The sequence below is a fragment of the Pteropus alecto genome, unplaced genomic scaffold (genome assembly GCF_000325575.1).
Source record: "Pteropus alecto unplaced genomic scaffold, ASM32557v1 scaffold68, whole genome shotgun sequence".
Lineage (NCBI taxonomy): Eukaryota > Metazoa > Chordata > Mammalia > Chiroptera > Pteropodidae > Pteropus > Pteropus alecto.
In genome coordinates this window covers 4,261,761-4,273,538 of record NW_006441386.1, presented here as the reverse complement: position 1 = coordinate 4,273,538, position 11,778 = coordinate 4,261,761, and the positions used below count along the sequence as shown (strand labels likewise).

At 40.1% G+C, this 11,778-nt stretch overlaps 1 non-coding gene across 1 annotated transcript; it reads right to left on the bottom strand.

Moving 5' to 3' along the window:
• Window positions 1–3,838: 3,838 nt before the first annotated feature.
• LOC112485342 lies at window positions 3,839–3,957 on the bottom strand. The gene has a single exon (XR_003048404.1). It is a non-coding gene; the product is annotated as a 5S ribosomal RNA (ribosomal RNA).
• Window positions 3,958–11,778: the final 7,821 nt, after the last annotated feature.

Here is an 11,778-nt window from a genome sequence, read left to right as displayed (position 1 = left end):
ATATTTATTCAAGTGTCTGTATTTCCATTTCTGAATAGATGAAAATTAATTTTCGGCCTCCTCAGATCATGAGCAGCAGCCCTTAGTTAAGAATGTTGGAACAGGCTGGCTTTGACGAGACATGCTACATTAAGCACAGACGACCAGCCAGGGAATTTGCTAAGCTGGTTTGGATTAATGCAAGCTGCCAGTGCTAACTTTTTACAAACTCCTTTTCTGATAATAACAGGGGAGAGTAGACACAGATTTAAAATTTTGAGCAGTAAAATTATCTTTAACACATGACTCACTTTTTTTCTAAACATAGAAATGGGGAAGGGGAAAGCAACCCAAAGTAATTTAGAACCTCTCTTAAAAGAAAATGCATAGACAGTAATTGGCTAGCATGTTAGTGTCCCCAACTCTGTCCCCAATTCTAGAGCCAGGATCTTTCCCCCACTACAGAATCATGCTCACAGATTGTTGCCGTGCTGGCTATAATCAGTGGCAGTTACATTGTCCCCATCGACACTCCGTGTGAGTCAGGGTAACAATATCCCTTGTTATAAGGAAGTGAAATGATGATGAAACCAGATAAGCAAGGATGCCCATCATTATTCTTAGCCTCCTGGGAGAAAAACCCTTTTCTGCATTCAAGTCATTCTAATTTAGAAATTCAAGCACATAAACATAGCACATTGAAAAAAAAAAAGGCTGTGTGTGTTGGGTATGGTATTTGTTGTTAGAGTTTTTGTTACTTAGATTAGAAGAGAAGGGGCATGAGTTAAGGGTTAGGATCTAGCTCTGAGGTGCCATCTGACGCACATTTCTTAATCTCTTTGTGTCTTAATGTCCATCGATGGATAAATGAATACAGAAGATGAGGTACATATATACAATGGAGTACTATTAAGCCATGGGAATAAAAAGAAATCAGAAATCCTTCCATTTGCAACAACATGGATGGACCTTCAGGACACTATTTAAGTGAAATAAAAGAAATAAGTCAGACAGAGAATGACAAATACTGTATAAAATCCCTTATATGTGGATTCTAAAAAGAAAAAAATTGAAAAAAAAAAAAACAGATCGAAAGAGTAATTACCAGGGGCTTGGGAGTGGGGGAAGGGGAGAGATATTGTTTAAAGGTACATTTTTGCAACTAGTAGATAATAAGTCCTGGAGATCTAATATACAGTACAATGATTATAGATGACACAACTGTATTATAAACATTAAACTAGATCTTAATTGTTCCCACCACTAGAATAAATTATAATTATGTGGCATGACATGATAGAGGTGTTAGCTAATGCTACAACGGCAATCATATTGCATTATAAACTTACCAAATCAATATGTTGTATACCTTAAACTTATACCTTGTTAAGTGTCTTATATCTCAATAAAAATGTATTATGATATAAAAAATTTTCTCTGACATTGCAGCATGACACTGAATGCAGAAACATGGGCAGGCAGCCACAAGAAAGCTGACAGTGTCAGGGTTCACCCTGACCTCCACTACACCATCTGGGTCTTCACAGTGAGCATCCCTGAACCCCAAGATCCAGAACAGACCACCCCAGCTGGTCCCACGTGGCTCTGCCTTTACTCACACTCTCAGCAATCTTCCCTGCTTACCTTTCCCCACACATCTTCGTTCACCTGGCCAATTCCTAGTGAGTACTGACACCCAATTCAGCACCATCACCCCCTGTCTTTTTTTCCTGCGCTCTGCATTTCTCCTCCTGTGATTATCTAAGCTTGCTCTTTGCTCAATCTCGGGGCCTCATGAGCCCAGACTATGACTTTTATGAACATCCTCTTTGACTATGAGACATCTCTACTGTTATGAGACACATATATGGTGAAAGCAGATATCTTGAAAGCAACATCAACACAGAGTTACATGTTAATAATGTAGGAAGTACAGCTCACAACAAACTGCCATCTTATGGTTTCTTTACCTCAGGTAATTCAAATGCCAGGAATCTTCCTTTTGGTCATACTATATCTGTATGGTATTCCATTAACATGCATTCCACGAGGGCCTAGGGACACTAGCTCTTTATCTGAATTCTATATATTTCCTGTTTCTAGAACCCTCTGGCCAGCTGTCTCCCCTCACATGTTACATACAAACAGTTAGTCCTTGCTTCCTCTTGGCCCACCCTCATCAGCATCACCTCCAGTCCCAGCCCTGTACCTTCTGAAGCCTCCATTCTACTGCCAAGAGACCTGTTGTATGAGTCACTTTTTCCTGGATTGTTCCATTAACTTCCCTGCCTTAATTTGAGCCTGGAAGACCCAGTCTTGCCTTAGTCTTCTAGAGTGAAGAATAATTCCCTTGCCTCATCCTTCCTATGGAGCAAGAAAGAGAGTGACAATCTACCAACACACCACCACCACATCCAAGCAGTTGCTCCAGAACAACAAATCTCTCCACTTAGCAGTTTTTGCCATCTGCTTGCAACATCCTCCCCTGTTTCTGGAGGACTGGCTCATAATCCTCCTCTTTGTTCTGTCTTGCCCCACTCTTACCTCCCATCATACTGAGCAATTTCAAAATCCTTAAGAACCCATCCAATATCCTGGCTTCAATCACCTAAAATCTCTAGCTTAACATCATTCTTTTATAAAGCTCTTCAAGCACTTACAGATAAAACTTCATCTTGTATCTTCTAGCCAGTCTGAACTACACTGCCTTTCATCTCTCTAACTCCCCACTCTCTTTTCAACTTTTTATCTTTTGGGTTCACCACCTCTTCATTCCCACTGAACTAGCTCTATGAACACAATTCTATCTCTAGTGCCTGGGCACCTGTATTTTTCCACTGAGTCAAATTTTTTCCTTTCTTCTGTGAACTGGATCTAAGAATCAACCATGTTTTTCACAGTCACCAACATCCTAAGATGCTGGTATTTTCTTGGTCATCTGCCACAATCAGCAATACCATACCTGCACCCTATCATCCATTTATTCCCACTCATGTCCCATAATATTCATCATTTTTGATCAACTCCATTTCCTGAGCCCTCCACCCTCATTGAACCCTAACTGCTGCTCATCATCTTTTTGTCCATCACTTATTAATTCTCAAATTCATCTTTTCAATGTCCTTTTCAAAGGATTTCCATTCTTCTGAAGGAAGCTTCTCCACAATCATTTTTTTCACTCCCCAATGAGGTTGCTTCAGTTATTGCTTGCTTCCCCTCTCTTCTCAGAAGTTCTCCTTATGTTCATTCATGTCCTCTGCTTTTCTTCCCTTTTTCCCTACTTTTCCCCATAGTGTGCCCTTCATTCTTTGCAGATCCAATTCTCCTGAAATCTTGATTTCACTTGGTCTTCCCTCTTCTGACACACTGACCCATTAATTAATTGGGGTCAAAGTTGAGCTCATCACTTAGTCTGCCTGCACTTTCTACCCACATTGATATTATCACTATAATGACAATCATGCAATTCAAAAAAACATATCTTCAATTCGATTATATCCCTCTATGTTCAGTCTATGGCCAAGACTCATATCTGCTCTCCAAATTCCATAGTCCTTTCATTTTCCTGCTCACACAACTATGCTACATTTTCAGGCTCTCCCGAAGTTAAATATAGTTGTATAAATGAGCTCTAGCTAACAGAATGTGACTGGAAGTGATGTATGCCATTCCTTGGCCTGGAAATTTCCCACCCAAGTTCTTCCATATCGTTTTACCATTAGGCTGCCTGGAATTGAAATGATCCCTGGATCAATCTTTATTTATTTATTTATTTATTTATTTTTATTTAGGTGAGGCAATCCTTGGTTGACCTCACAGAATGCAAAGACCTTGTTAGCTTCCAATCCTTTATTTTTTACACCTATGGCACCTGGTCTTCCTAGGTGGTCTCCCATCCAAGTACTAACCAGGCCCGACCCTGCTTAGCTTCTGAGATCAGACGAGATCAGACTTGTTCAAGGTGGCATGGCCATAGGCCCTGGATCAATCTTTGAAGCTATGTGTTGAAAACAGCAGAGTTCCTGTTAGTGGGTGTCTGCAAATGCCACTGTAAAGAAGGGCAGCCTCTTCAACCTAGTACTGTTACATAAGTAAGAAATAATCTTCTATTGTGTTGGAACCATGGTATATTTTTGAAGTTTACTTGTCATATTTATTAACCTATATAACAAATATATCCCCAAATGTCAAGTACTATTGGTTCTACAGATACAGTATCTTTTGCATCAACTCTTCTTTCCCAGACCTACTTTTGTCACTGCCAGTTGGGTTTTGATCTTCTCCCTCACATGGTCTACGACATGGCCTCTGATTGGTCTCTCTGCCTTCAATGTCTTGCCTCTAACATCGATCCCATAATTAAGAATAAAGTTCTTGAAACAAAATTCAGATATTTTATTCTGCACCTCTAGAAGCCCTTGACATTCACAGAATAAATCTCGTACTGCTTAGCATGGAACTCAAGGTTGCACATGGATTTGTCCTAAACTATTTTCAGACATCCATTTACTTTAGGGCCAAAGTAAACAGACTGTCCCTCATTTTTGCCTCTCCTTATGTCATTAATTTATCTTACTCTAGATTTGCAACATAAAGAAATCCTTCTTATCTTTCCATTTCCAAATGTTCCTCACATATGAAATATAACCAGATCCTTCATTTGGGATTAATCATTTCTTCCTCCATCATTTACATGATCTAGTATTTAGTAGCTATCTTCTCAAAATAAATTGTTTATACATCCATCTCTCATACCAAAATAAATATTTCTTGAATGTGTTACATCATCTTATTAATCTTTGTATTCTCTCGGCTATCATGCTATGCCCAGGACATAGTACATGCTTAACAATTTTGCACCCAATTATAATGTGTGCATTTCCCCCACACCGTACCACCAAGCAATTCTTCAATACCAGCTGGACACCTACAATTCAACTCAGTTCTGACACTACCTAGAGATAGTACCAGATCCCACAGGCTAAGGGCTCAGTTCTACATGACTGCTCACACACACACACACACGCACACGCACACGCACACGCACACGCACACTTCAGATACCAATCTCATGTCCAGTACTTCTGACTGACTGGCTATAGATTGGAGGTTCCTACACTCCCTCCTTGGATTTCATTAATTTGCCAGAGCACCACACAGAACTCAAACATTTTACTTACTAGATTACTAGTTAATTATAAAAGGATATAACTCAGAAACAGCCAGGTGGAAGAGATGTATAGGGCAAGATACGTGCAAAGGGATCAGAGCTTCCAGGCGCTCTCTGAGGGCTCCACTCTCCCCAAATCTCCATGTACTCACCACCCTGAAAGCTCCTTTTGGGTTTTTATGGAGGCTTTGTTACATAGTCATGATTGATTAAGTCATTTGCCATTGGCAATAGATTCCACTTCTAGCCCCTCTCTTCTCCCAAGATGATAGGGGTGGGACTGAAAGTTCTGACCCTGAAACTACATGGTTGGTTCTCCTGGCAGCCAGCCCCCATCTTTCAGTGCACTCCAAAGGTCACCTCATTAACAAAAAATAAGGCACCTTTATGTGCTCATCACTTAGGAAATTCCAAAGATTTTAGGAACTCTGTGCCAGATACAGGCAAAGACCAAGCATGAAATTTTTTTTATAAATCACAATATCATAATGATTAACAAATAATTACTGGGGGGAAAAAATCACCAAATCCTAAGAAGAAGGAGAAAATAGGATGAGGAGCAGGGAGAGGCAGAAGGAAGGAAGAAGAACAGAGGAAAAGGAAGAAGGAGAAAAAGAACTATTTAGTTGTACAATTTGAAGGACATCCCTTCCTAACCTAGAGGCCTGGCACTTCCTATGATGTAGTGGAGAAGTGCCAGGCTTGGTGTAAGCAAGCCCCAGCTCCTCTACTTAGCAAATCAACTCACCTCATCTCTAAGCCACAGTTACCTCATCTAAGAAAATGAAGATGGTATGAAAATTAACAAAGGAGACTTCAACCAAGACTGGCATCAGGAAGGCCTGTAAGGAGACTTCAACTGTATGGGGAGCTCTCACCCCTTACCACTCATTCTCAGTTGCCCCAAACAGGAAGGGAAGTGTCTTGCATTTACAACAGGAAGATGTTTTCTACTCTACTACTCCAGGAGAGGGAAGGAGGATTTTCCCTTCTCCCTGCAATGGCCCAGCCCATGAGAGACTGTCACAACCCATCCAATGAAAAGCCACTACACTTTGAATTCCCAGTTTCTCCAGTGGACTCTTGGTTTATAACAGCCCTTACCAACTTCCCCTTTCCTCTATAAAAGAACATTCCTCTCCTCTGTTCTCTGTGCCTGCCTATGGATTTGCCTTAGCTTGCATGTTCTGAATTGCAATTCTCTAAACTCATTTTTATTGGTAGAATAACTTCTATTTTTAAGATCAACAATAGTAATACCTACTTCATAGGGTTGTTGTGAGACTTAAAGAAAACTATATGTTTATGAAGGACTTGGTCTAGAGCCCAGTGCACTCAATATTGAGTAAACACTCAATAAATGGCCACCATTGATAGTAACATGCAAGTTCCATTTGGAAATAGGCAAGAGCTAAAATTTAAGTGTGCCACCTCTATGGTGCAAACTTTCACTTCTCTGATAATTATTTTCAAGGAATCCTGCCTTTGCTGTCATTCCCATATTTCCTGCGCATCTCCTCCATCTTTGCCATCCATCCCACTATCTCAGGACTATCTGAAATATAGTGCTTATAGGACCTTCCTAATGAGCTTAAAGAAATCCTTACCTTGAGGTTATCAAAAAAATAGATTTTCTTAACAGAAACAGTATAAGTCAGCCAATGGCATATGGAAGCTATATTTCCTAAGCAACCAGAATTCCAAGCTACAGTTGCCCTTGACTTCTCACAGAGGGGCTGAAGGTGTTCTTGGATCCCAGCTCTTAGCTCATCTCTGTCCTCCTACAGGCAACTTTATCATCTTGGGACATCCTCAAGGAACATGCCTGGGTCCCTGGGCTATTCTGAAATCTGCCTCTCTTCATAGCCTGAAGAAAGGGGAGGATTTTAATAAGTGTGACACTTGTTTTTCTTCCCTCTCACACCTGCCATTGTGTGCTCATTCTAGGAGGGAGATTGAGACAACCATCATTCCTTTTCAATAGATATTTGCTAGATAGAGCTTGGCTTCCAGCCTCTCTCTGAGGCCGTTTTCCCAGTCAGTTTTCATATGAGATGCATGCTGCCCCATGGCATTTCCTATTGGGGTCAGCATGTCTGGGTGACCCTGAGTTCATGGCCACCGTGGATCTGGCTCCTCATTAACAACTTGTCTGCACGATGATAAGCATAGATCTCCAAATGCTTCATTTTCCCTTTGCAACTAGGAACTGTCCATTTTCTCCTTTGAAAGACAATGCCAAAGGAGAAATGATTAGATTAAGAGCAAGAGGACACAATTTATAAGAGTCTTTCCTTGTGTATTTCTTGTTCCTTCTACTTAAGACATCATTACCAATGATTTGTGCCTTGATGCCCTCAGGATATAAGAAAGCTCTGTTTATAGGAATAAAATAGACGCTTTGATGGATGTCTTCTTATTCTTCTGTCATTCACTTAATAACATATCTTATTCCAAACCATAATAGTAAGTAGTTTTTAGATTGCATATTGCAGTGGAGAAAATATGTTAGAAATGGTCTTGCTTTGCATAATCTTTCCTTTGGTACCATTTAGCAGGAAAGATATTCACTGATTTCCCAGAGATCCAAGGAGAAGAATGTCCTTGGATAGAATGTAGGGGATGGGTGGTAGGGAGACTAATTTGTTGTGGTTCATTTGACTGAAATGCAAATTTGGTCATTTCCTATCAAATAAATTGACTCTGCAAATTCCATCCAGGCACAACAGTTTGTACTGATCTCAAAGATTTTCAATGCTTTCCTCATTCATGTTTTCCACTGTGAAGAGGAACTTCCAAGAATCATAGTGAAATGCCAGTGGTCTTGTCTTCTGATTTTCTGTCTTCCTCCTTTCATTCATTGAGTCATCATGCATCACTAAACATACCAGGTGCAGTGTACCAGGTATATTAAAGTGAATTGGGGCTTAATCTCCGCATTCGAATAGCTACACATAGTGAAGAAGGCAGGTACGCATACAGAGCTAACGATAGACACAGAAATAAGATTACATAGAGCAGAAACATTAGAATACAAGTCCATAGGAACACAAAGGCTGTGGGATTAACTCTGAGCTGTGTACGAAGGAGGAGTAGGAGTTTCTAGGCAAATAGGGCAATGAAAGGACAGTCCAAACAGAGGGAAAGCCATGTACAGCAGTATGTGTCACGGGGAAGCTCACGTGCCTACAAGAATATGAAGCAATGGAAGGAGCAGGGGGAAGAAACAATACTTAAATAAAAAAGACAGAATTTTATTCTGAAAACAGTAACTTAGCTAGCACTCAGCACCCACTGCATGTCCAACCCTGTATGCAAGCGTCTGACTGCTGAAATGACTTTAGTGAGTCATCCAAGGCTGACCTTGAAGACATGTGTGGATCCCAAACAGCAAACCTCAGTTCAGAAGTGGGAGCGTTGGGTTCGTTTACTAGATACATATGTCCCCAGCACTTACACAAGATACTGTGATGGGTGCTATATCGAGGGTGCAGAGCACAGTGGCTAAGAATGCAGTTTTCGCTGAATAGGTCAAATTTCAATGACTCTAGTTACTAGTCATGTGACTGCACTTAAACTCTCTCCATCTCAGTTTCCTTATCCATGATTTGGAGATAATAATGGTACCTACCTCACTGGGTTATTATGAGGGGTAACTAAGCTAATGTATCAAGCATCTACAAAATCCCCTGGCATATAGTTGCTCACTGTATACTTTCTGTGTATATTAGTTAACTAAACGAAATAGATTTTGTTGGAAAGCCTATTAAGAAATGGTCCATTGCCTTCAGGAGCTGAGACTAAGGGTTATAACCTGATTCTAATTCTAGTCACAAATCTTAGTAATAAAAACTGTGCTGTACCTTCAAATAAAATAAACTTGCTGAAATTACCCTGAAATTATAGTTGCTATTGAAAACTGATAATGTGGGGAAACTGCTGAAAGTCTGTCCTCTCTAGACTATCTCTATTCACAACAAAAAGTAGCCATTCTGAGATGTGCTTTGAGTAGGAGAGAAATGATGCGTAGAGGGAATTGAATTTCATCTCTGTTACAGACTATGTTCTGGGTAGGGATGAAAACAATTTTAAATATCTTCAATTTCAAATTCCTCCTCTCTTTCTGTTTTCCTTCCTCATTCATCAGGTATTTATGACAAACTTTACAGTTTTTTTTTAAGCTTACCAATTTCCAATACTTGCTCTCACAAAAATCACTGAAGGTTTGCTGGTTGTTACATTTTCTATGTCAGTGCAAGGGCCACGTAGAGACCGTCACTGATTCTACCAAAAGAGCAGGAGAAGAGCAGGGTGTTAATTTCCTTGATCATCCACCTAAAAGTGAGGTTTCAGGACCTGTTGTCACTGAAAATGTTCCATCCAGCCTCAACTTACACTGCTTCTAAAGGTCTGGAGGAGATCTTGCTAGGTGGTATCTAGTACCACGTTTAGTTTAGTGTGCCTGACATGTGGAGAAAGGACATTCCAGAGTTTCACCTTCATCCCATTGGTTTCAGGTGGACAGAGCAGTATTTTCCATCATGTTTTTCATTAGCACAGGGAAGAGGTAGAAATAATGATGTCAAGAATAAATGACACATTCCAACGACTGCTTCTCTCTCAGATTGGATCTTGATTATGACTACCATTTATTTTTTAAAGAGCCAGGTTTTTAGCTTACTGGCCAAAGACCCCAATAGGTGGAATCTGGATATATAATGTAACCATTATCTTTTTTAGCGTGTTACATTAAGAAGAAGTTACATGCATTCTTTAACTCAAATTTAAAGGTCCCTAGGAGTTATAGCAAATAAGTTTTGAACCTCAGCCTTCATACAAATTAGACTCTTACCTCCCTCTTGCCAGAAGTTATGTTTAAATATCCCTGCCTCCTTCCTATGGGCCCACAATTATGCCTTCTTGCAACCCCTACAGTAGCGAGCTTTATAAATCTACCCTTTTGAAAAGCAATCCCTTACAAAACACAGTGGCACACAGCCCTGGACTAAAAGATACTGTTAAATATGATTTAGATTTAGTGGCTCTGATTTCATCTTTTGTACTGTGCACAGAAAAAAAAAAGGCAGTAATGTTTTATCAGCAGCTACATGGTAAGCATATTGTACACTTCAATTAGATTCCTTTATCCAGCATGCCTTTCCGCCGTAAGTGAACTGCTGCCTCATGCTTCTTCCATCCCCAGGCAGGCACATGTAGCCCATGTTGAGAGTTCCAGGATGCTTTATTAAACAGAAAATTAATATAATATTATTGTATGAGCTGGCAGCTTCTTGAAAATTAAAGACTTCGCAGTATTTTATTATCAGAACCAAATTTCAGCTTCTGGGAATTGGCAACCTGAAGACTTTACGTGCTTTCTCCAGGGGAAAATTGTATGAGCCCCCATGGGAAGCTTTGGCTGCAACCACATGATGCCAAAACAGGTGATTATATGAACTGAACATACACACCTGCTCTTTCCTGAGCAAGAATCAAACTGGCCTTAATTGTGGTATATAAACTGATAGGGTTTGAAGGATTTATGTAAATTCTGCTTATTTACTTAGTAAATATTTAAATGAGCCCCTTTTCTGCCAGGCACTGTAGGTCCTGGGGAGAGCTGCTTGCAGGCCTTCAAGGAGCTTGCTGTCTAGCAAGGAGAAAAAAGGCAACAGAATAATTATAATACCATATGTAACAGATGTTGTTGTTATCATTTACCCAAGAGTCAATGCCTTCCCCTGTTTTTCCTGCTAATAAATGCCAGTTGTGTTTAACATGGTGCGATGTGCAAGTCTATGCTCATTTTATTAGCTAATAGGAATAGGCTAGTGACAGAATTCCGGACAATGAAATGTAAGCAGGATTTTACTGGAAGATTCTGGGATAGCTTTTGCTCTCTTGAAATAAAGAGGACAGACACAGCCAGTGCTGCCCTAACTTCCACTTTTGCAGTAAACATAGAGGTGATGCCTGATGCAGGGGCAGTCATCTTGCAATCATGAGGTAACGAATGGGGATGAGAGCTAACATGCAAAGCATGGCAAATCACAAAGACCGAAAAAGACCAGCTTCTTGATGACAACACTGAAAAGCCGACTCAATATCAATTACTACCAATACCTGGATGTTTTGTTAAATAAGAAAAAAAAACCACTTTTTTTGTTCAAGCCAATTTTCATACAGCTATCTGTTAATGGTATAGCCCTGCATAGTTCTAACTGATACTAGCACAAGAGCTGAAGATGTATACAGGTTACAGAAGAAGCTGTGAGTAACTATTATAGGGTTGGGAAAGGTCAAGGAAGTTCACGTTTCTTCCTTGAAAGGATATACTTCCATAGAACGACATTTACATCACATTTCAGTTCTCTGGGAAGTTAAAGTGGTGAAATGCAGACTAGTCTGAGAAGCTTGCAAAGACTGGGTAGCATGAAAAAGCAAGGCATGCCAGGTGAACCAGAGTGGTTTAGCATGACAGAAGCATAGGTTTGAGGAAAGCGAAGGTGTGGAAGTGATGGCATGTGAGGAAGAGAACATAAGCAGCTGCCAGGTTATAAGGGGTTTTGGAAGTCAGATTAGGAAACCAATGAAATTTGAAGCAGAAGAGTGATGTGATGAGTTAGAAA